This window comes from Rhinopithecus roxellana, chromosome 12, assembly GCF_007565055.1.
Source record: "Rhinopithecus roxellana isolate Shanxi Qingling chromosome 12, ASM756505v1, whole genome shotgun sequence".
In the NCBI taxonomy this organism is placed as follows: Eukaryota; Metazoa; Chordata; class Mammalia; order Primates; family Cercopithecidae; genus Rhinopithecus; species Rhinopithecus roxellana.
This window is the reverse complement of record NC_044560.1, coordinates 105,452,592-105,477,769: the sequence shown is the minus strand read 5'-3', so window position 1 is coordinate 105,477,769 and position 25,178 is coordinate 105,452,592. Positions and strand designations below refer to the sequence as shown.

The following is a 25,178-nucleotide window of genomic DNA, read 5'->3' as shown; positions in this document are numbered from 1 at the left end:
TATAACACAGTACCAGTATCACACCTGATTAATTTAACACTGATAATCATATTGATAATAATATTATTTAATATATGGCTCTTCAGTTGTACCCCAAAATGTCCTTTTTAGCTGTTTATTATTATTTTACATCTAGGGTCTGCCCAGGGATCATGTACTGCATTTAATATCTTGCCTTTTTAATTTCCTTTAATCTTCCTTTAATATCTTTCCGTGTTTGGCAATCCGGCCCACTGCCTGACTTTGTAAATAAAGTTTTATGGTATCACAGCTGCGCCCATTTGTTTATGTATTGTCTTTGGCTGCAGAATGGAGTTTGTATGGCCTGCAAAATCTAAACTATTATTTATTTATTTATTCTTGAGACAGAGTCACGTTCCATCTCCCAGGCTAGAGTGCAGTGTCGCAATCTCGGGATCTCGGCTCACTGCAACCTACATCTCCCAAGTGATTCTCCTGCCTCAGCCTCCGGAGTAGGTGGGACTACAGGTGCCCATCACCACTCCCAGCTAATTTTTGTATTTTTAGTAGAGATGGGGTTTCACCATGTTGGCCGGGATGGTCTCGAATTCCTGACCTCAAGTGATCCGCCCACCTTGGTCCCCCAAAGTGCTGAGATTGTAACCACCCAAGGGGTTCACCTTGCCTGCTGCCTAGACAGACCCTATTCATTAAGACAGGGGAACTGCAACAGAGAGAATAATTCACGCAGAGCCGGTTGTGTGGGAGACCGGAGTTTTATTATTACTGAAATCAGTCTCCATTCAGGGAGCAGAGGTTTTTTCTTATTGTTGTTGTTTTTAACACGGAGTCTCACTCTGTCACCCAGGCTGGAGTGCAATGGTGCGATCTCGGCTCACTACAACATCGGCCTCCTGGGTTCAAGTGATTCTCCTGCCTCGGCCTCCCGAGTAGCTAGGATTACAGGCATGCGCCACCATGCCTGGCTATTTTGTATTTTAAGTAGAGACGGGGTTTCTCCATGTTGGTCAGGCTGGTCTCTAACTCCCAACTGCAGGAGATCCACCCGCCTCGGCCTCTCAAAATGGTGGGATTACAGGCATGAGCCACCACGCCTGGCTGGGGGAGCAGAGTTTTTAAGCATAATTTGGTGGGTGAGGGGAAGCCAGTGAGCCAGGAGTGCTGATTGGTCAGAGATGAGGTCATAGGGAGTCAGCAGTCGTCTTGTGCTCAGTCAGTTCCTGGGTGGTGGAGGTTGGGGAGGGGGGCATAAGATCAGATGAGCCAATTTATTGATCTGGGTGGGGCCATCTGATCCATCAAGTGCAGGGTCTGCAGAATATCTCAAGCACTGATCTTTTTTTTTTTTTTTTTTTTTTTTTTTTTTTTTTTTTTGAGACGGAGTTTCTCTCTGTCACCCAGGCTGGAATGCAGTGGCCGGATCTCAGCTCACTGCAAGCTCCGCCTCCCGGGTTTAGGCCATACTCCTGCCTCAGTGTCCCCAGTAGCTGGGACTACCCCGGCTGGTTTTTTGTATTTTTTAGTAGAGATGGGGTTTCACCGTGTTAGCAAGGATGGTCTCGATCTCCTGACCTCGTGATCTGCCCGTCTCGGCCTCCCGAAGTGCTGGGATTACAGGCTTGAGCCACCGTGCCCGGCCTCAAGCAGTGATCTTAGGAGCAGTTTAGGGAGGGTCAGAATCTTGTAGCCTCCAGCTGCGTGACTCCTAAACCATAATTTCTAATCTTGTGACTGATGTTAGTCCTCCAAAGGCAATCTAGTCGCCAGGCAAGAAGGAGGTCTGCTTTGGAAAAGGGCTGTTACCATGTTTGTTTGTTTTATTTTTTTATTTTTTTTTGAGATGGAGTCTTGCTCTGTTGCCCAGACTGGAGTGCAGTGGTGCTGTCTTGGCTCACTGCAACCTCCACCTCCCGGGTTCAAGCAATTCTCCTGCCTCAGCCTCCTGAGTAGCTGGGATTACAGGCACCCACCACCATGCCCAGCTAATTTTTGTATTTTTAGTAGAGACGGGGTTTCACCATGTTGGTCAGGCTGGTCTCGAACCCCTGACCTCATGATCCACCTGCCTCGGCCTCCCAAAGTGCTGGGATTACAGATGTGAGCCACTGCGCCAGGCACTATGTTTGTTTAAACTATAAACGATAAGTTTCTCCCAAAGTTAGTTCAGCCTTTGCTCAGGAATGTACAAGGGCAGCTTAGAGGTTGGAAGCAAGATGAAGTCAGTCAAGTTAGATCTCTTTCACTGTGTCAGTCATCATTTTGCAAAGAGAGGTTTCAGGATTACAGGCGTGAGCCACCGCACCCGGCCTCAAATCTAAAATATTTACTCTCTGCCCCTTTACAGGAAGAGTTTGCTGACCCTGCTGTAGAATAGGATCCCTACCCTTGTTTTTTATGACACTGGCATCGGAGCCAGTCCTCTGATTGATAGTGTGTCCCGCTGTCTGGAGTCTCCTGATTGCTTCCCCTGATTGGATTCATGTTGAACATGTTTGGCGGGAGCACCACAGACTCGAGGTGCCTCTTAAGGCCATCCCTTCAGGGGGCTCCTGAGGTCTGTTTGTTCCGTCATTTGTGATGGTAATTTGGATCGCTTGGTTAAGGTGTAACCATGTGGAGAACCTTTCCTTTTCCTCTTCGTGATGAATAAACCAGTAGATTTGTTTACAAGGTAGAGCCGGCAGGATTTCCCATGGATTGGGTGTGAGACGGCCGACTGGAGAAGGGGCAGGTTGGACAGAAAGACCTGGAGCTCAGTTAGGGACAGGTCGAGTTGGAGATGCTACCGGATATTGCGATGTACTGGCTTCTTACATTTACACATTTTAATTACATCATTAGTGTCTTCACACTGCTAATTGCCCTTTGCTCTGGCCCCCAGCCATGGCAATTGGAATTTCCCAGGGTACACTGGTGGCCCTGCGTTCTCTCAGGTCAGGCGTCCCGAGCTGACCAATAAATCCAGTATCTGTACCTTGGCTGAGATACTTTTGACTCAGCGGGCTGGGCCCAGCTGTCTCACAGGAGAGGCTGCAGCAGTAGCTGTGGCTGCCTGAGGAAAGAATAGTACATGCTAGAAGCATAAATCATCGATGATGCACCCTGCTGGGGAGGCAGAGATCTTTTTTTTTTTTTTTTTTTTTTTGAGACGGAGTCTCGCTCTGTCGCCCAGGCTGGAGTGCAGTGGCCGCATTTCAGCTCACTGCAAGCTCCGCCTCCTGGGTTTCCGCCAGTCTCCTGCCTCAGCCTCCCAAGTAGCTGGAACTACAGGCGCCCGCCACCTCGCCCGGCTAGTTTTTTGTATTTTTTAGTAGAGACGGCGTTTCACCATGTTAGCCAGGATGGTCTCGATCTCCTGACCTCGTGATCCGCCTGTCTCGGCCTCCCAAAGTGCTGGGATGACAGGCTTGAGCCACCGCGCCCGGCCCAGAGATCTTTTTAAACACAGAATTCCTTTGTTTACATTATTTTAACCCAAAAGTAAAGGAGGTTGGTGATGCTAGGCAGGTTGAGGCCACGCCTGCAAAGTTCACTTTTGGTGCACCCAGGGAGGCTGTGAGATGTCTTTGGGCAGTGGGAAAATTCCAGCTCATCTCTGTTTATTCCTTTGGAGTGCACTGGTCCTTTTCCTGGTTTATCACACACAGTAGGCAGTAGAGTGACTGGTCCCCCAAAGATGTCCACATCCTAATCCCCAGAACCTGCTGAGTATGTTACCATGCACAGCAAAGGTGACTTTGCAGATGTGATCAAATTAAGGATTTGGGGATGCGGAGATGATCCTGAATTACGCAGGTGGGGTCAGCATGATCACAGGGGTCTTTATAAGGGAAAGAGGGAGGCAAGAGAGGGAATGATTTGAGGGATGTTGCCTTGCTGGCCTTGAAGATGGAGGAAGGAAGGCATGAGCCAAGGAATGTGGGCAGCCTCTGGAAGCTGGAAAAGCCAAGCCAAGGAGATGGATTCTCCACTGGAGACTCCAGAAAGGAACATAGCCCTGTGGACACCTTGAGATTAGCCTAGTGAAAGCCATTTTGGACTTTCTTTTTTTTTTTGAGATGGAGTTTCACTCTTGTTGCCCAGGCTGCAGTGCAGTGGCACGATCTCAACTCACTGCAACTTCTGCCTCCTGGGTTCAAGCGATTCTCCTGCCTCAGTCCCCTGAGTAGCTGGGATTACAGGCACCCGCTACCACACCTGGTTAATTTTTTGTATTTTTAGTAGAGATAGGGTTTCACCATGTTGGCTAGGCTGGTCTTGAACTCCTGACCTCAGGTGATCCACCCGCCTTGGCCTCCCAAAGTGCTGGGATTACAGGCATGAGCCACCATGCTTGGTTTTTTTGTTTTTTGTTTTTGAGACAGGGTCTCACACGGTCACCCAGGCTGGAGTACAGTAGTGTCATCTCAGCTCCCTGCAACCTCTGCATTCCGGGTTCAAGCGATTCTCCTGCCTCAGCCTCCTGAGTAGATGGGATTACAGGTGCATGTCACCACGCCCAGCTAATTTTTGTATTTTCAGTAGAGACGGGGGTTTTACCGTATTGGCCAGGCTGGTCTTGAACTCCTGACCTCAGGTAATCCACCCGCCTTGGCCTCCCAAGGTGCAGGGATTACAGGCGTGAGCCACCACACCTGGCCCCCATTTCAGACTTCTGACTTCTGGAACTGTAAAATAATAAATTTAGGACAGGTGTGGTGGCTCACGCCTGTTATCCCAGCATTTTAGAAGGCTGAGGCAGGAGGATCACTTGAACCCAGGGGTTCAAGACCAGCCTGGGCAACACAGCGAGACCTTGTCTCTACTAAAAATAAAAAAAAACTAGTGGGGCATGGTAATGCATGCCTATAGTTTTAGCCACTCAGGAAGCTGGGGCAGGATTGCTTGAGCCCAGGAGAATGAGGCTGCAGTGAGCTGTGACCGCACCACTGCACTCCAGCCTGGGTGATAGAGCAAGACCCTGTCTCAAATAATAATAATAAATTTGTGTTGTTTTAAGCCACTGCATTTGTGGTAGCTTGTTATAGTGGCCGTGGGAAACGGATACACCACAATCATTCGTTCAGGTTGCTGAGGTCATTTTTCCAGAAGTGCTCAGCTCTGTGGCCATTCTTATGAATTTAGCCCATGGACTTGGTTTCAGTTTTCTTTTTCTTCATAACCATCTGATCCAAAGCTTGGTGGCTTAACATAGTAACTCTTAGCTAGGTGCAATGGCTCATGCCTGTAATCTCAGCACTTTGGGAGGTTGAGATGGGTGGATCACTTCAGGCCAGGAATTCAAGATCAGCCTGGGCAACATGGCAAAACCCCTTCTCTATTAAAAATATAAAAATGTAGCGGATGCCTTTGGTCCCGGCTTCTCAGGAGGCTGAGGTAGGAGAATCGCTTGAACCCGAGAGAGGTGGAGATTGCAGTGAGCCAAGATCGTGCCATAGCACTCCAGCCTGGGCAACAGAGCAAGACCTTGTCTCAAAAAGACAAACAAAAAACCCAGTCACTCTTAGTTTCTGTTACCTTTGTGGCTTGCCTGGGCTCAGCCGGACAGTTCTTTTGCCGGTTGCTGCTTGGCGGGCTCTTATCCAGGTACAGGCGGAGGTGGCTGGGCTGGAGTCATCTGGAATTGGCACTGGGCAGTTGGTTCCCTCTCAGCATAGTCTCTGGGCCTCTCTTCTCCATGTGGTCTCTCCTGCAGCTACAGCCTCCCAAGTAGCTGAATATCTCCACGGCTGCTCAGGACTCCCCAATAGCCAGATTTTCATGCAGGAAGAAGCAGAAGCTGCAGGTTATTTAAGGGCAAGGCCTGGAACCTTCCAGCGTCATTTCCACCACACTCTATTGGTCAAAGCAGCCCTAGGCACAGACAACAGTGAGTGTGGGAAAGGGCTGCACAGGGTATGATACGAAGGGGTCCCCGGTGGCAGTCTGCCACAGAGTAGGCACTCTCGGCTTCGGATCTTGGCACTGCCTCTTATTAGCCGTGTGACTTTGAGCAGGCAGCTTGACCTCTATGAGCCTCCATTTCCATATTTATCAAATGGGATAATAATAGAACTTATCTTCCAGGATTCTTGTGAGGATGCAACAGCATAGTGGATAGGCGAGCCCAGGCCTGGGACATGCCCATCTGGTTACTACTACAGGATGGGGTATACATGGAATCCTTTTTTTTTTTTGAGACGGAGTCTAACTTTGTTGCTCAGGCTTTTGCCCTCCTGAGTAGCTGGGATTACAGGTGCCCGCCACCACGCCCAGCTAATTTTTGTATTTTTAGTAGAGATGTGATTTCACCATGTTGGTCAGGCTGGTCTCCAACTCCTGACCTCAAGTGATCCGCCCGCTGTGGCCTCCCAAAGTGCTGGGATTACAGGTGTGAGTCACCGCGCCCAGCCGGAATCCCTTCTTGTCATTACTGCCTAAGTACCAAAACCTCTGCTTCTGGATAAAGACTTGGTGCACTCACATCCTTGCCCCGCTGTTGACGTGGTGTGTGTCCTGCATGAGTCACTCTGACTTTCTGTACCATATAGCACTTAACCTCATAGGTCTGATGTTCCCTTAGCACCATTCAGTAAACAGTGTTTACTGTTTACTCTTTACAGCCTGGCCTTGAACCAGGCTGCCGGCTTATCCATCCCTGCTCTACCACTTTTTGTGTGACCCCAGGGAGAGTTATTTAACCTCTCTGGGCCTCAGTTTTATGCTTGTAATTGGGTTGTTATGTGGATGTTCATATCCATAAAACATAGAACTGTGCCTGGCCCTCAAATACTCTGTACATGTTTATTTACTTTTTATTTATTTATTTTATTTATTTATTTTTTGAGACAGAGTTTCACTCTTATTGCCCAGGCTGGAGTGCAATGGCATGATCTCAGCTCACCGCAACCTCTGCCTCCTGGGTTCTAGTGATTCTCCTGTCTCAGCCTCCCAAGTAGCTGAGATTACAGGCATGCACCACCATGCCCGGCTAATTTTTTGTATGAATGTAATTTTTTGTATGAATGTAATTTTTTGTGTGAATATAAGATGAGATTTGGGTGGGGGACATAGCCACACCATATCACTTGGCCTGGGGGATGGGGACTATGCTGTGGGGGAACTGGCCAGGAGACAGCCAGGTCTCTGCCAAGGTACCTGGTAAACTAGAAAAAAACCTCCTTCTTAAGGCACACAAGCCTTTGCCCTAGGTAGAGACTGATACATTCTCCTCTGAGAATTTGTAGCCACTGACTGTCCCTCATGTGGACTTGGGGCCTCTTTGAAAGGTCCTAGAAGTTGCACGCTGAGAATGAACCCCTGGGGTACCTAATTGTGTCTAAGCACCTGGCAAGGACAAACATAAACTCTTTCTGCCTGTGCTCTCTTTGCCTGGGCCTTGGAGAACTCCTTCAGACAGAATTCCAGCATACAAGCTCACAGTAAAAAAAAAAAAAAAAGTATATACTGTATGAAAAAAGCAGCCACCATGAGCGAGAGCCAGCAGAAAAACATGGCAGGTCACAACCTGCAAACATGTGAAATGATCAGATGTAGATATAAAATACCTAAGCTTATCTGTTAAAAGGATAAAAGAGAAGGATCTTAAAACACAAGTAAAATAAAAAATTCCAGGAAACTGGAAAAAGAATTAAACAGAACTTCTAGAAAGGACAGCTACAACAGTTGGTGTTCAGCTCTCAATAGAAGGGCTGACTAACCACCAGATTAAACACAAATGCCGAGAGGATTGGGGAGCTGAAAGGTGTACAATATGGAGGAAAACTAGTGAGCTTTGTGGGGTGCTTCCGGTAGATGCCCAGGAGTGCTACCTGCAGATCCTGATTTGGTAGACGTGGGGAAGGGGTGGACGTGTTTATTTTTAGCAGTCTCCGGAGTGCATTCTCACTGCGCACCAGTGTTTGAAAATCACTTTGCTGGAGTCTGTTTATAATCACCAGAGCATCACATCAGTTATATTATATGGCAGCCAGGCTGCTGCTGGTGACCTCCAAATGTTTGTTATTATATTCTCCTATCAAGGAAATATTTCTGAGGTTCCTTCCCTAGCATATATATATGCATGTGTGTACACATATGTAAAATTATTTAGCAGTCAGCCAGGCACATTGGCTCACGCCTGTAATCCCAGCACTTTGGGAGGCCAGGGCGGGTGGATCACCTAAACCAGGAGTTCAAGACCAACCTGGGCAACGTGGCAAAACCCCATCTCTACCAACAATAAAAAAAACTAGCTGGGCGTGATGGTGTGCGCCTATGGCCCCAGCTACTTGGGAGGCTGAAGTGGGAGGATCACTGGAGCGCATGAAGTCGTGGCTGCAACGAACCTTGGTCACACCACTGTACTCCAGCCTAGCTGACACAGTGAAACCCTGTCTCTCTAAAAAAAATAAATGCGGGGCACAGTGGCTCACGCCTGTAATCCCAGCACTTTGGGAGGCCAAGGTGGGTGGATCACCTGAGGTTGGGAGTTCGAGACCAAACTAACCAACCTAGAGAAACCCTGTCTCTACTAAAAATACAAAAAATTAGCCAGGCGTGGTGGTGCATGCCTGTAATCCCAGCTGCTTGGGAGGCTGAGGCAAGAGAATCGCTTGAACCCGGGAGGTGGAGGTTGCGGTCAGCCAAGATCGCACCATTGCACTCCAGCCTGGGTGACAGAGCGAGACTCTGTCTCAAAAATAAAATAAGGCCGGGCGCGGTGGCTCAAGCCTGTAATCCCAGCACTTTGGGAGGCCGAGACGGGTGGATCACGAGGTCAGGAGATCGAGACCATCCTGGCTAATACGGTGAAACCCCGTCTCTACTAAAAAATACAAAAAACTAGCCGGGCGACGAGGCGGGCGCCTGTAGTCCCAGCTACTCGGGAGGCTGAGACAGGAGAATGGCGTGAACCCGGGAGGCGGAGCTTGCAGTGAGCTGAGAGCCGGCCACTGCACTCCAGCCTGGGCGGCAGAGCAAGACTCCGTCTCAAAAAAAATAAATAAAATAAAATAAAATAAAATAAGTAAATAAAGTATTTAGCAGGTCATGTATAGCGCTAACATATAACAGTATGGCTGTTATATGCATTTAAAAACATACACAAAAATTAGAGGCATGAAATGAACATGTAAACATTTTAAAAATAAACTTATTCATGCCCCCGCACATATTTTTCCTGTCACTGAAAACATTCTCCTATACAGACATTATTAAGTAAATTTGGAAACTCTTGGTGAGACCCTCTGTGAGAGTCTGGCTTTGACTTTTTTTTTTTTTGAGATGGAGTCTCGCTTTGTCCCCCAGGATGGAGTGTAGTGGCACAGTCTTGGCTCACTGCAACCTCCACCTCCCAGGTTCAAGCGATTCTCCTGCCTCAGCCCTCCCGAGCAGCTGGGATTACAGGAGTGTGCCATTATGCTCAGCTCATTTTTAAAAATTTTTTATTTTTATTTTTAGTAGAGATGGGGTTTCACCATATTGGCCAGGCTGGTCTCGAACTCCTCACCTCCAGTGATCTGCCCGCCTCAGCCTCCCAAAGTGCTGTGATTACAGGCGTAAGCCACTGCTCCCGGCTGGCTTTGACATTCTTTGTGGCTGTCACAGCTGGCAAAGACCTAAGGCACACAGTCTCAGATGGAAGATGTGTGTCATTGGCTTCATTTAATCTCGCTGCTCCTTTTTTAGTCCCACCCTTCATTATGCAGAGGCATTTGCTGGAATTTGCTCATGTTCTCATGGCCAAATCTTCTGGCCGATTTCTGAATAGGAGGTTTTTTGTTTGTTTGTTTGTTTGTTTGTTTGTTTGTTTGTTTTGAGGCGGAGTCTCACTCTGTCGCCCAGGCTGGAGTGCAGTGGCCGGATCTCAGCTCACTGCAAGCTCCGCCTCCCGGGTTTACGCCATTCTCCTGCCTCAGCCTCCCGAGTAGCTGGGACTACAGGCGCCCGTCACCTCGCCCGGCTAGTTTTTTTTTTGTATTTTTTTTAGTAGAGACGGGGTTTCACCGTGTTAGCCAGGATGGTCTCGATCTCCTGACCTCGTGAATCCACCCGTCTCGGCCTTCCAAAGTGCTGGGATAACAGGCTTGAGCCACTGCGCCCGGCCAGGAGTGTTTTTCAGAAGCCCCTGTGTAGAGGGCTGACTGATTTGCATGCAACCTGAGTGCATCCCAGGGAATCTACTTGTCCTGGCCGCAAGCAATATGTCAAGTGGACAGGAGAGGGCGCCCCTGTCAGCCTGGGGATGGCGCCTGCCTGAGAAAGCACAGGAAGCCATCTGTAATTGACCCCGGTGTATCTCTGTATCAGTTTGTGCTCATCTGTAATTAATTGAAAACCCAGCCAGTAAATGTCAATGAAACCTTAAATCAAAAGGGTGTTTTTTGCTGGCTTTTCAGTAAGCCCTGAGGAAGGCCTCTTCGTGGTTGGTTTGGTGGCTCAGTGGTGTCATTAGGAACCTGAGGATTCTGTCTCTGCTGTGTTGGTGCTCAGGCAGTCCTCATGGCCTCAGTAGGGCTGCTGCGGCTCCAGGCATTGTGGCTTTATGTTTCCTAAGGGAGGAAGTCTGTGCGTGTGTGTATGGAGGGGCGGGTGGTCAGATAAGTGAGGATAGCGCCTCAAGGAGGAATATCCTTTTCCGGAAGTCCCTAGGAAACTCCCCTCACTGCCAGCTTACCACAGCCGGGTCACCTCCTGCCCCTTGGTGTATAGGAGGTTGCAGTGGTGAGTATCGGCTTCTAAACTCTAATGGAGGTGGGGAGGATGGAGTTACTAAGACAGTAGAGAATAATATAAAGTAGCACTGGTAATCAGAAACACTAAAGTTGTTCTGAAATCTTTTTTGTTTGTCTTGTGACGGAGTCTCACTCTGTCGCCCAGGCTGGAGTGCAGTGGCGCTCTCTCGGCTCACTGCAACCTCTGCCTCCCGGGTTCAAGCGATTCTCCTGCCTCAGCCTTCTGAGTAGCTGTGACTACAGGCACCCGCCACCACGCCCAGCTAATTTTTATATTTTTAGTAGAGACAGGGTTTCACCATGTTGGCCAGGGAGGTCTTGAATTCCTGACCTGAAGTAATCTGCCTGCCTTGGCCTCCCAAAGTGCTGGGATTACAGGCGTGAGCCACAGCGCTCAGCCCTAACCTCTCTGTTAATTGCTTCTAGAAACTCCTGAGTGTCCTCTATACCAAGTTGAGTTGGTCTCTCCAGGCCTGGGAGGAGAGTAGAGGTGGGGATCGTTTTCTGGGGTGTGGCTATGGTTCAGTCCGTTAGGAGGCTGAGTAATTCATTCACTCAACAAATCTTTATTTAGTGCCTGCTGTGTGCCAGGAACTGTTCTGAGAGGCATGACTCAGTAGTCAACAGAACAGAGATCCCTGCTTTCATGGGGCACATTTGAGGGTATTAGTTACCTGCCCGGTGACCCCAGGGTACAGAGGGGTGCTTCAACCGGGATTTCCCACCGAATTCCCAGGCTGAATCGAGTGGCCCACCCTGCGTCACATCCCCATCCCGGCACAGTCTCTGTGACCCAGGGAAAGCAGTGCCTTAATTGGCCAGACTCAGGAGTGGGGTTACCTCCTCCTGAATCCCTTGAGCCAAAAGTTGGGGAGATATGCTCCCCCAAGATGCTGGGCAGATGGAACCAGTCGTGCCCCTCTGGTAACTGGAGCACTGTGCATTACTGCAGTCTCAGTTGCTATAATGGAAAGATCAAGCCAGGTCTGTGGGAGGAAGCACTGCCCGGCTATTGTGGCCTGCACAATTCTGTTAAAACTTGGAGCACTGTTAGGGCAAGCTTAAAACTGGCTGGACTGGACGGGGCACAGTGGCTCACGCCTGTAATCCTAGCAATTTGGAAGGCCAAGGTGGGCGGGTTACCTGAGGTCAGGAGTTCGAGACCAGCCTGACCAACATGGTGAAACCCCATCTCTACTAAAAATACAAAAATTAGCCAGGTGTGGTGGGGCATGCCTGTAATTCCAGCTACTCAGGAGGTTGAGGTAGGAGGATGGCTTGATACCAGGAGGCGGAGGTTGCAGTGAGCCGAGATCGCACCACTGCACTCCAGCCTAGGTGACACAGCAAGACTCTGTCTCAATAAATAAATAAATAAATAAATAATAAAATACATAAATAAACTGGATTGCCAGGTGCGGTGGCAAACACCAGTAATTCCAGCATTTTGGGAGGCTGAAACTGGAGGATCACTTGACCTCTGGAGGCTGAGGTTGTAGTGGGCTGAGATCACACCACTGCACCCCAGCTTGGGTGATAGAGTGAGACCGTGTCTCACAATAATAATAATCATCATCGTCATCATCATCATCATCTGGCTGGATCACATCTGGGGAAGGGCAGCCACCGCAGAGACTGGCTTGAAGCTATGTTTACCCTGAATAATAATTTATTGACTGATAACAACAGCTTTTATTTAAAATGCTTTCCATTGTCTCAGCAAGTGATCTTAACCACCTTATTAGGGAGTTTATGACCATCTTGGTTTTATGAGTGAGGAAATCTCTCAAAGCGAGAGAAACAGGTTCCCTGAGGCAACACAGGATAAGAAGTTACATCCCACTGGCTCCCAAACTCCTCCTCTTATATTTAATTATTGGCACTTGATTTTTTGGTATATTCTTTGTTAGGATATAGTATCTATACAATCTAAAGGCTACAGTTCAATAAGTATTGGTAAATGCATATACCCATGTAACTAGTACCCAAGATATAAAACATCATCATCACTCTAAAAAGGTCCCTCCTCTGCTCTGTCTCCCTGACTTCTCTCCTTATTGATTAGTTCTGCCTGTTGTTCAACTTGATGTAAATGAAATCATACATTATGAAATTTATATTTAGCTTTTGTTCATTTGATACTTTTGAGATACTTCTTGCTGCATGTATCAGTAGTTCATTTCTTCTTTTTTTTTTTTTTTTTTGACACATAGTCTACCCCTGTCACCCAGGCTGTAGGGCAGGGGCACAAACACGGCTCACTGCAGCCTCAACCTCTTGGGCTCAAGCAATCCTCTTACCTCAGCCTCCCGAGTAGCTGAGACCACAGGCACATGCCACCATGCCCGGCTCCTTTATTTTATTTTTTGTAGAGATGGACCTCACAAGTTGCCGATAGTGGTCTTGAACTCATGGGCCCAGGTGATCCTCACCGCTTGGCCTCCCAAAGTGCTGGGATACAAGTGTGAGCCACCACGCCTGGCCAGTTTATTTTGTTTGCTACTCTTAATAAAAGTGTATTCTTTTATTTTATTCCAGTATATGAATATGCCATGCTTTGTTTGATAACTGTCCTAATGATGGACATTTGGGTTGTTTCCAAGTCGTTGCAAGTAAAGGTGCTATGAACATTTGTGTACAAGCCTTTATATGGATGTTTTCGTTTCTCTTGGTAGAAATGATATTCTCCCAGTAATTATCTAGGAGTAAAATTTCTGGGTTGTATGGTAAGGGTATATTTAATTTTATAAGAAACTGGCTGGGCACGGCAGCTCACACCTGTAATCCAGCACTTTGGGAGGCTGAGACGGGCAGATCACCCAAGGTCAGGAGCTCAAGACCAGCCTGGCCAGCATGGTGAAACCCGGCTCTACTAAAAATACAAACAGCTGGATGTGGTAGCGGGTGCCTGTAATCCCAGCTACTCAGGCAGCTGAGGCAAAAGAATCGCCTGAACCCGGGAGACAGAGGTTGCAGTGAGCTAAGATCCCGCAACTGCACTCCAGCGACAGCAAGACTCCGTCTCAGAAAAACGAAAACAACAACAACAACAACAACAACAAATTTATAGGAAACTACCAAAGAGTTTTGCCATGTGGTTCCAGTTGCCCCATATCCTTGCAATATTTAATATTTTCACAGTTTAATTTTAGCCATTCTGTTTGGTGTAAAATGGTAACTTATTTGCTTTTCTTTGGTGAATGGTGCTATTGAGTACTTTTCCATGTGATAATAAATAAACATTTATTATGTCATATAGTTCTTAAGAATCAGGAATTTAGGAACGGCTTTGTTGGGTGGCCCTGGCTGGGAGTCTGTGGACCTGAAGTCTTGCCCAGGGCTGGAGGATCTACTTCCAAGAAGGCTGACTCACTTGAATCAAGAATGAAAGTGACCAAGACTAAAGAGGCAGTGTCTTCATAAAATTTTGGAAGTGACATATTACTTCTACTATATTCTGTTGGTCATACAGACCAACCCTGGTACATGTGGGAGGGGAGAATACAGGGCTGTAAACACCAGGATACAGGGATTGTTGGGGAGGAGGGCATCTTGGAGGCTGGCAACCACAATTCTATTACTACAATCAGTTAAAAATAATTGATTTTTTAAAGAATATTAAATCAGGCGGGTGGATCACCTAAGGGAGTGGTGGCTCACCCCTGTAATCCCAGCACATTGGGAGGCCAAGGCGGGTATATCATCTGAGGTCAGGAGTTAGAGACCAGCCTGGCCAACATGGCAAAGCCCTGACTCTACTAAAAATACAAAAATTAGTGGGGCACAGTGGTCTGCGCCTGTAATCCCAGATCCTCGGAAGGCTGAGGCGGGAGAATCACTTGAACCCTGGCAGCAGAGGTTGCAGTGAGCTGAGATCACGCCTTTGCACTCCAGCCTGGGCGACAGAGCAAGACTCCGTCTCAAAAAAAATAATTAAATAAAGAATATTAAACCAATCTTATATTCCTGCAGAAACCGCACTTGATTATGCTGTATTATGTATTTTATATGTTGCTGGCATTGGTTTGCTAATATTTTCCTAAAGATTTCATCTGTGGTCATCAGTGACATATTCTATAATTTTATTTTCTTGTATGTATTTGTTAGATTTGATTGATTGATTGATTTGATTAAGACCACGTGTCACTCTGTCACCCAGGCTGGAGTACAGTGGCAGGATCATGGTTCACTGCAGCCTTGAACCTGGGGGCTCAAGTAATCCTCCTATCTCAGTCTTCCGAGAAGTTGGGGCCACAGGTATGCACCACCATGTATAGCTAATTTAAAAATCTTTTTGTGGCTGAGCACGGTGGCTCATGGCTGTAATCCCAGCCTTTGGGAGGTGAGACAGGTGGATCACCTAAGGTCAGGCGTTCAAGACCAGCCTGACCAATATGGTGAAACCCCGTTTCTACTAGAATTTCAAAAATTAGCCATAGACTAAATACAAAAGTTAATCTCACTCTGTTGCCCAGGCTGGAGTGCAGTGGCATGATCTCAGCTCACTGCAACCTCTGCCTCCCGGGTTCAAGCGATTCTCCTGCCTCAGCCTCCCGAGTAGCTGGGATTACAGGGGCATGCCACCACGCCTGGTTAATTTTTGTGTTTGTAATAGAGACGGGGTTTCACCATGTTGGCCAGGCTGGTCTCGAACTCCTGACCTCAGGTGATCCATCCGCCTCGGCCTCCCAGAGTGCTGGGATTATAGGCATGAGCCACCACGCCCAGCCACTAAACATCAAATTATGTAATGCATGCTGTTTCGGTCAGTGGCATACTAATAGCAATTGCATGATAATGCAATCCAAGAGAAAAGTTTTTTTTTTCTTTTTCTTTTTTTTTTTTTCTTGAGACGGAGTCTTGCTCTGTCGCCCAGGCTAGAGTGCAATGGTGCCATCTGGGCTCACTGCAGGCGCCGCCTCCCAGGTTCACGCCATTCTCCTGCCTCAGCTTCCCAAGTAGCTGGGACTACAAGCACCCGCCACCACACCCGGCTAATTTTTTGTGTTTTTAGTAGAGACGGAGTTTCACTGTGTTAGCCAGAATGGTCTCGATCTGACCTCGTGATCCGCCCGCCTTGGCCTCCCAAAGTGGTGGGATTACAGATGTGAGCCACGGTACCTGGCTGTTTTGTCTTTTTTTCTTTGTTTTTTTTTTTTTTTTTTTTTTTTTTTTTTTTGAGACAGAGTCTTGCTCTGTCACCAGGCTGGAGTGCAGTGGCACTCTCTCGGCTCACTGCAACCTCCGCCTCCCAGGTTCAAGCAATTCTCTTACCTCAGCCTCCCGAGTAGCTTGGGACTACAGGTGTGCGCCACCACGCCCAGCTAATTTTTTGTTTCTGTATTTTTAGTAGAGACAGGGTTTCATCATGTTAGCCAGGATGGTCTCAATCTCTTGACTTCATGATCCGCCCGCCTTGGTCCCCCAAAGTGCTGGGATTACAGGCGTGAGCCACCGCACCCAGCAGAGAAAAGTTTTAACTAAAATCACAAAGAATGAAATTTTTGGTTTTAATTTATAGATACGTTTTTGTTTCAGAGACATATGACAGGATATTGAGCATAAAAAGTCACATTAGGATAAAACTTTATAGAGAAAGTAAAATGTAGGTGGAACTTCAAAGACAGCAGGGAACAATGCAAACTCTTAAAAAAGAACTGGTTGGTGTATTTTTAAGTGGCTTTGGAGGGAGACAGAGGAGCAGGGGTCTGGGAGCCACTAGGATGTCTTTGACCCAGATCTTTCCCATGCTCATCACCCCATGGCCAGGCTCACAGCTAAGCAGAGCCCCTGTCTGGACCTCAGTGGCAGGTGTGGTTTTGTCCCCAGCAACAGTCGGCAGGGTCACTGGAGTTCAAGGCCAAGGCTGAGTGGGCTCTCAATGCCTGCATTGCCCACCAGCCCTATGCCAGAGGAACAGGCTTGTTTGCAGTGTGGCACTTGCCCCCTGGGCTGTTCTCAGAGTCCTCCTGGTTCACCCCCAGTCAAGGAGGGATTCTGGGCTTAACCCCACCCTCAGCCACCTGGCACGTGTGGTCCTAGTCTCCAATTCCTTCTGCTTCTTGCCACCGCTCTTTCCCCCTCTCCCCTTCCTCCCCCTGCCCGCCCCGTTCCATGAGTGCCTAGGTCTCAGCAGCCTCCCTGCTGGCTCAGTTACCTCTCAGCCATCTGCTCCCGCCTCAAGGCTTGCATCATTGATTCCCTCCCCTTCTGCCTAGTCGCATTACCACCCCCCTTACCTCCCCACCCCAGCCAGCTTCCCTTTGTTCTTGTGACTTCTGCTGTCTTTCCACCTAAGACTGCTGTTTTATTGGGTCTTGAGAAGGGAGCAGCAGAGGTGCAGAGGTAGAGGCTTAACCTGTGGAATCCTGGGGGCCAAGGTGGCTTGTTTGATTTTTTTGAAAAAAGTTTTAATTATCTGTTTTGGCCGGGCACAGTGGCGCACACTGGTAATCCCAACACTTTGGGAGGCCAAGGCAGGCGGATCGCTTGAGCTCAGGAGTTCAAGACCAGCCTGGGCAACGAGACGAAACCTCATCTCTATTTAAAAATAAAATAAAATAAAATAAAAGACCAGGCACAGTAGCTCACGCCTATAATCTCAGCACTTTGGGAGACCGAGGCAGGTAGATCATGAGGTCAGGAGTTTGAGACCAGCCTGTCCAACATGGTGAAACCCGGTCTCTACTAAAAGTACAAAAATTACCTGGACATGGTGGCGTGCGCCTGTAATCTCAGCTACTCGGGAGGCTGAGGCAGGAGAATCACTTGAACCCGGGGGGTGGAGGTTGCAGTGAGCCAAGATCACGCCACTGCACTCCAGCCGGGGCAACAAGAGGCTCTGTCCCAAAAACAAAATTCGCCAGGCGTGCTGGTTCTTGCCTGTAGTCCCAGCTACTTGGGAGGCTGAGGCAGGAGGATTGCTTGATCTCTGGGATTCCAGGCTGCAGTGAGCCATGATCCTGCCACTGTACTCCAGTCTGAGTGACAGAGTAAAACCCTGTCTCAAAACAAAAACAGAAAGCCGGACTTCCTTACTCTATTTCAATTGCTGACAGAAATGCTGGAATTTATGAGATTATAGTGTCGGAGGGTCTCTCTTGGCTTTTTAATTGTCATCATCCACTGTGCTGCAGGATTAACGGAGCCCAGCAAGGCCTTTCGCACCTGGACAGGTGAACCTGGCATAAATGCCCAGAAGCAGAATGACTGACTCCAGGGTGTGCACTGATTTACACTTACACCAGCAAATGGGTGAGAAGGTCCATTTCCTCACAGTCGAGCCACCTGGGGGCTGTGTCTGTTTTCGTTTTTTCTACTTTGAATTAATTTTAGACTCAGAGAAAAGTTACAATAATAGTACAGAGAGTTCCCGCATACCTTTCACCCAGAGTCTCCGGATGATAACATTTTACATAACCACAGTGCAATGAGGCGACCCAGGAAATGAACACTGGTATAAAGCCTGCAGGCCTCATTCCTATCTCAGCAGTGTTTCCACTGGTATCCTTTTCAGCCTGTTCCAGGATCTTCTCCAGAAACACACGTTCGTTTAGGTGTCATTTCTTTTTTTTTTTTTTTTTTTTTTTTTGAGACAGGAGTCTCGCTCTGTCGCCCAGGCTGGAGTGCAGTGGCCGGATCTCAGCTCACTGCAAGCTCCGCCTCCCGGGTTTAAGCCATTCTCCTGCCTCAGCCTCCCGAGTAGCTGGGACTACAGGCGCCTGCCACCTCGCCCGGCTAGTTTTTTGTATTTTTTAGTAGAGACGAGGTTTCACCGTGTTAGCCAGGAGGGTCTCGATCTCCTGACCTCGTGATCCGCCTGTCTCGGCCTCCCAAAGTGCTGGGATGACAGGCTTGAGCCACCGCGCCCGGCCCATTTCTTTTATTTATTTATTATTTTTTTTTGAGACTGAGTCTCAGTCTGTCACCCAGGCTGGGCAGTGGCGTGATCTCGGCTCACTGCAACCTCTGCCTCCTGGGTTCAAGTGATTCTCCTGCCTCAGCTTCCCGAGTAGCTGAGATTACAGGTGTGCGTCATCACACCCAGCTAATTTTTTTATTTTTAGTAAAGACGGGGTTTCACCCGGCTGATCTCAAACTCCTGACCTCAGGTAATCTGTCCACCTCAGCCTCCCAAAGTGTTGGGATTACAGGCGTGAGCCACTGCATCCGGCCTGTCCTATTTGTCCATAAGCTTCTGAGCCCCAGTCCCCCACCATGGAGGGAGCTGTTTTGTCTTAGCAGCACATTTCCTGAGGAAAGGATTGCATTCCAGCCACCTGCAGTTTCATGCTCAGAAAAATCTTGAACAATAGTTAACTGTGGCCAAGTACGTCACTTTACTTGACTCCGTGGGTTAAGATATCCCTCCTTTCTCTGGGAAATCTCCTCCCTGGGCCTGGTCAGCCATTGTGTTGTGACGTAGAGCGTCTGAAGTGCCTGTGACCTGGAGCTCTGGGGCTAAGAGAGATCTGAGCTCAGGAGTTTGGGTCCTGAAGTTCTGAGTGGCCCCTGGAAGTGGATGTGACAGTCGAGTAAGAAGAGGGCTTGGGAAATGGTACCCTGAGAAATGCCAGCCACTGAGGCCGAGGAAAGGGTCTATACCAGAGACAGACGGGTGGAGGGGGGCCTGGAGCCAAGAGAAGCACACGTCTCCAGGAGGAGGGGTGATGCACAGTGCCACATTCTCGAGGGGACAGATAACACCAAAAGCATCAGGAGAGAGAGAAGGGGGATGGGGAGCCAGAGACAGGGAGCCATACCCATTGTCCATGGCCACCTCCTGGGCACCTCCACAGATCAGCTTTTTCATTAAGTGCCTGCTCTGTGCCTATCTGGGGCTGGGGACAGTGCAGTGACCGAGTTAGGCTCAGGCCCTGCCTGCATCGGCCTCACAGTCCAGTTGGAGAGACAGACTTGTCACCATGCAGTGAGGACCCAGAGCAGTCAGAGCTCGGATGGAGGAGCCCAGCGGTCTGGAGGTCAGGGAAGGCTTCCTGGAGGAGGGGACATCTGAGTTGGGATTCTCTGTTATGTAAGACAGATGAAAGGGAGTGAGTCTGGAGGGAGAGAGTTCAGGGAGGAGACAGAAAACGATTCTATGTAACCCAAGAGTAGATTCAGACCAGTGGGTAGGACGTACTTCCAGGAATAAAATTCCTAATAGGAGTCAGGAAGAGGATATTAGGTTAACATTTACAAACAGCATTTTCTCCCTTACTCTGTCATTGCCATTCTCCCAGTCCTGCCAGTTGAGTATTTTGAGTCCTAGTATTGATGAGGAAACACCAGGGCTCAACTTGCATATCCAGAAAGTGACAAAACCAGGATTTGAGTCCAGGTCTATGTGACTCCAGAGTTCTTGCTGCCATTTATTAAGGCTGGCCTTGTGTTAAGCCCAGGGAGCTTTGAGAACCTTGAGAATATGTCTGACTCAGCTTGTGGTTCAGGGAGGGCGTCCTGGAGGAAGGGACAGTTCAGCTGCGATCTGAAAGAAGAATTGGGAAAAGACCGGAAAAGAGAAATGGAGGAGGCCGGCTGCGGTGGCTCACGCCTGTAATCCCAGCACTTTGGGAGGCCGAGGCGGGTGGATCACATGAGGTCACGAATTTGAGACCAGCCTGGTCAACATGGTGAAACCGTGTCTCTACCAAAAACTACAAAAATTAGCCAGGTGTGGTGGTGTGCATGTGTACTCCCAGCTACATGGGAGGCTGAGGTGAGAGAATCACTTGAACCCGGGAGGTAGAGGTTGCAGTGAGCTGAGGTCACGCCACTGCAGTCCACCTGGGACAGCATGGTGAGACTCAATCTCAAAAAAAAATAAATAAAAAAAATAAAAAAAATAAAATAAAATAAAAAAAAAAAAAGAAAGAAAGAAAGAGGGAAAGAAAGAAAGGAAGGAAAGGAAAGGGAAGAGAAGGGAAGGGGGAAGGGAAGAGGAGGGGGAGGGGGACAGAATGGGAAGGGGAAGGGGAAGGAGAGGGAAGGATACTATTGTCCAAGTTCTTTTAAGAGAGAAAGTAGGACCACTGACTTACTCATTTTATGAGTCCAATAGAATACTGATATCAAAGCCTGACAAAGCCATTACAGAAAAGGAAAATTATAGGTTAAGATCTCTCATGAAGTTGGAGTCAGGCCAGACATGGTGGCTCACACCTGTAGTCCCACTACTTTGGGAGGCTGCGGTGGGCAGATCACTTGAGGTCAGGAGTTCAAGACCAGCCTGGCCAACATGGAGAAATCCCGTCTCTACTAAAAATACAAAAGTTAGTTGGGCATGGTGGCCGGCGCCTGTAATCCCAGCTACTTGGGAGGTTCAGGCAGGAGAATCACTCGAACCCGGGAGGCAGAGGTTGCAGTGAGCCAAGATCAAGCCACTGCACTCCAACCTGGGCAACAAGAGCAAAACTCTATCAAAAAAAAAAAAAAAAAAAGCACTGAAGTCTCATGAAGCAGCACTCAAGAGGGTCTCCTCTCTGCCTTAGTCACACCACACTGGAGAGTGTTTCCATGGCCACTGCACCGTATAGCCGAGATCACGCCACTGCACTCCAACCTTGGGGACAAAGCGAGACTCCGTCTGAAAAAAAAACGGAACATAGAATAATAAAAACTGCACACAAATCCCCTGTAGAAATGGGGGAGTGGAGGAAGGGCAGGCCGTGTGGGGACAGAGTGCTCACCTTTCATAGTGGCGCTGGATTATGAGTAGCTAAAAAATGGTTTAGATCTGGACAAACCTCCATTTGAAGAGCTCAGAAATGAGTGAGGTGTGCTTACTACGGGCTGTCCAGGAGATGGCGCTAGGGGAAAACAGGCTGGCAACGGCAGTAGTTGAGGGTTCCTCTGAGGAGGGAACTTTGACTACGTTTTATAGTTTGAGTACTTTGTTTTCTTGCAATGTGTTACTTTTATTTGCGGCGGGGGTTGGTGGTGGGGGCGACGGGGAATGGTAGGTTGTTCTTTTCTTTCTTCTTTCTTTTTAATTTTTTTTTTGAGACAGAGTCTTGCTCTTGCTGCCCAGGCTGGAGTGCAGTGGCGTAGTCTTGGCTCACTGCAACCTCCGCCTCCCGGGTTCAAGCAATTCTCCTGCCTCAGCCTCCCGAGTAGCTGGGATTGCAGGGGCCTCCCACCACGTCCTGCTAATTTTTTGTATTTTTAGTAGAGATGGGGTTTCACCATGTTGGCCAGGCTGGTCTTGAACTCCTGACCTCATGATCCACCTGTCTCGGCCTCCCAAAGTGCTGGGATTAAAGGCCTGAGCTACCGCGCCTGGCCAGTTTGTTCTGTTCTTCTCACCAGTTCCTTCTGATTGCTGCGTGGAGCACAATTGCAGAGGGTGAGGCTGGGGCCGGCAGATGGGAAGGAGGCTGGAGGTGGGACCCACTTATGTGTTAAACTTAGATCTCATGAGCATCATGCGTGTGCCTGGCCTGGCACTGGGCAGTGCTGGGGACACAGCAGTGACTGTGACAGCCCTGGGCCCTGCCCTTGTGAGGCTTACAGGACAGTGGGGAGACTGATTGCAGACAAGTAACTGGATAGCCACTATTCCTGGTTGTGATAGGCACTCGGAAGTGGATAGACAGCCTGTATTCCTCCTATTCAGGAGGTCAGGGAGGGGAACGTTGGTCAGAGCTGGGATGGATCCTGGACCAGGACAGCAGAAGGGAATCCACTGGGAGAGATGTTCAGGATGCAGAATGGACCCGACACGCAGCTCAGAGGCCGTGGGAGGAGGGGAACAGCTGGGATGAGGCCCCGGTCTCTAGTGGGGGGACAAGTGTGGGCCGGGAGCTGGGTTCAGGTTTGGACATGCTGAGTGTGAGGTGTCTAGGAGACATCTGGAGCCTGTTGACCCCGCAAGTCTGGTGAGTCCTCCAGCTTACTCTGTCCTGGCCCCTTGCAGCTATCACTTCTAGAATCACAGCCCTGTTGTGATTCATTCCCACCTGGGCCTTGTTTCCTGAAGCCCACATCTGACCGCTGACCCGAGAGAGAATGCCGTCGGCCCCTGCTCTAAGAGCCCTGAAAGCCCATGCCTGCGTGCGCGCACACACACTCTCTTTGATTTGATTTCCTGTGGCCTGGGTACGTGCCCACTCCCACTGGCACACCCACACCCACCTGCTGGCCCAGATCCCCATGCGTGGTCTACGCTGAGACACTTGGAATTGCACGCTGGGAACCCTACCCAGGAAGGCCAGAGGAGCTGGAACCCTCAGCCCTCACCACTCTCTGGCCACCGTGCTAGGTGTCCCTGACATGAAGGAGGCAGTGACAGTTACGGGCCCAGCTCTGGGCCACCACCAGGGCTGGCGAGTGTCATTGTCAGGATGATGCTGTCCTTCCTGTGTTACAGAGGGGGGCTCGGGGCAGGCTGTCATTGACCAGAGAGCAGGTGGCGGAGCCCTAGGGGGACCCCAGGTCAGCCTGACCCTAAGACCTCGTGTGGGAGGGATCTCCACAGCCTGGACCCCAGGAACCCACAAGCCCAGGGCCTAAGCCACAGTCAGCTGTAACAGTAACTGCAGCAGCTGACAGTGACAGTGACAGTGACTGCTCGGGCCCTGGGCTGGTGCCTCAGGTCTTCCCTCCAGCTCCAGCAGAGCGCCCCCAAGCCTTCCTGCCGCCCCACCCCTTTGAAGATGAAAGATGTGTAGTGGCTGGGCGCAGTGGCTCTCTCCTGTCGTCCCAGTACTTTGGGAGGCTGAGGCAGGATGATTGCTTGAGCCCAGGAGTTCAAGACCAGCTTTGGCAACATAGCAAGACCCCATCTCTAAAAAAACAAAACAAAAAAAAATTGAAAACAGCCAGGCATGGTGCGGCATCTGTAGTTCCAGCTGCTCCAGAGGCTGAGGTGGGAGGATTGCTTGAGTCTAGGTGTTTGAGGTTGCAGTGAACTGTGATAGAGCCGCTGCCTTCCATCCTGGACCACAGAGTGAGATCCCGTCTGTTAAATACATAAATAAATATGATGGAATATGGCAAGAGCCCATCTCTACTCAAAAAAATAAAATTAGCCAGGCATGGTGGCATGCGCCTGTAGTCCCAGCTACTCAGGAGGCTGAGGCGGGAGGATGACTTGAACCTGGGAGGTGGAGATTGCCATAGCACTCCAGCCTGGGCAACAGAGCAAGACCCTGTCTCAGAAAAAGAAAAAAAAAGAATTGTGTGCCCTCTAGTGCATTTTCAAGTTGACAAGTAAAACTTTTTTCATAACCTTAAGTAGTTGTAAAGGATGGAATTTCTGGTTCTGGTGTGTTATGATACTGACATGTCCAGACGGCTGGTGTATCCTTCCCTTCATATTTATTGCAAATTACATACAATAATAATGATTTGATGCCTACCAATGTCTGGTTTAAGGAGATATATATATACATATATATATCTCAGGCATAGTGGCTCACACCTGCAATCCCAGCACTTTAGGAGGCCGAGGCAGCCAGATTGCTTGAGCCTAGGAGTTCGAGACCAGCCGGGCAACACTACTGATAACCCCCATCTCTATTTAAAAAAAAATACAAAAATGGCCGGGCGCAGTGGCTCACGCCTGTAATCCCAACCAACACTTTGGGAGGCTGAGGTGGGCGGATCACGAAGTCAGGAGATCGAGACCATCCTGGATAACATGGTGAAACCCCGTCTCTTAAAAGTACAAAAAAAATTATCCAGGCGTGGTAGCGGGCACCTGTAGTCCCAACTACTCGGGAGGCTGAGGCAGGAGAATGGTGTGAACCCGGGAGGCAGAGCTTGCAGTGAGCCAAGATCGCGCCACTGCACTCCAGCTTGGATGACAGAGCGAGACTCTGTCTCAAAAAAAAAAAAAAAAATTTTAGCCAGACATACCTGTAGTCCCAGCTACTCAAGGGACTGAGGTGGTGGGAGGATCACTTGAGCCTGGAAGGTCGAGGCTGCAGTGAGCCATGATTGCACCACTACACTCCAGCCTGGGTGACAAAGCAAGACCCCGTCTCGAAAATAATAAAAATAAAAACAAGCTCTTCTTTTTCAGTTAGAAATTTCACATGGTTTCTTTTCATTCGTGTACTTTTGTATTTACAGTCCATATACCCACAGAATTCCATCTAATGATTTATATGTCGGCAACCAAAATACATACAGAAATTTACATGTTAATTTCCTGTGACCATAAGGTTCTAAATGCTAAATTGTTTTCTTCTGGATTGAGTTAATTTTGAAATTATTATTAGTGTAGTTACTTTAAAATGTTCATCTTTTGGCTGGGAGCAGTGGCTCACAGCTGTAATCCCAGCACTTTGAGAGGCCAAGGCGAGTGGATCACAAGGTCAGACGATCGAGACCAGCCTGGCCATGGTGAAACCCCTTCTGTACTGAAAATACAAAAAATTAGCCAGGCATGGTGGTGCACGCCTGTAGTCCCAGCTACTCAGGAGGCTGAGGCAGGGAAATTGCTTGAACACGGGAGGCAGAGGTTGCTGTGAGCCAAGA

General features: G+C 48.8%; 1 protein-coding gene across 2 annotated transcripts in view; it reads left to right on the top strand.

The window, feature by feature from the left end:
• The window catches only part of OPA3 (outer mitochondrial membrane lipid metabolism regulator OPA3), a 57,425-nt gene that overhangs the window by 7,472 nt on the left and 24,775 nt on the right, over positions 1-25,178 (top strand). The gene's annotated exons all lie outside the window — the stretch shown is intronic.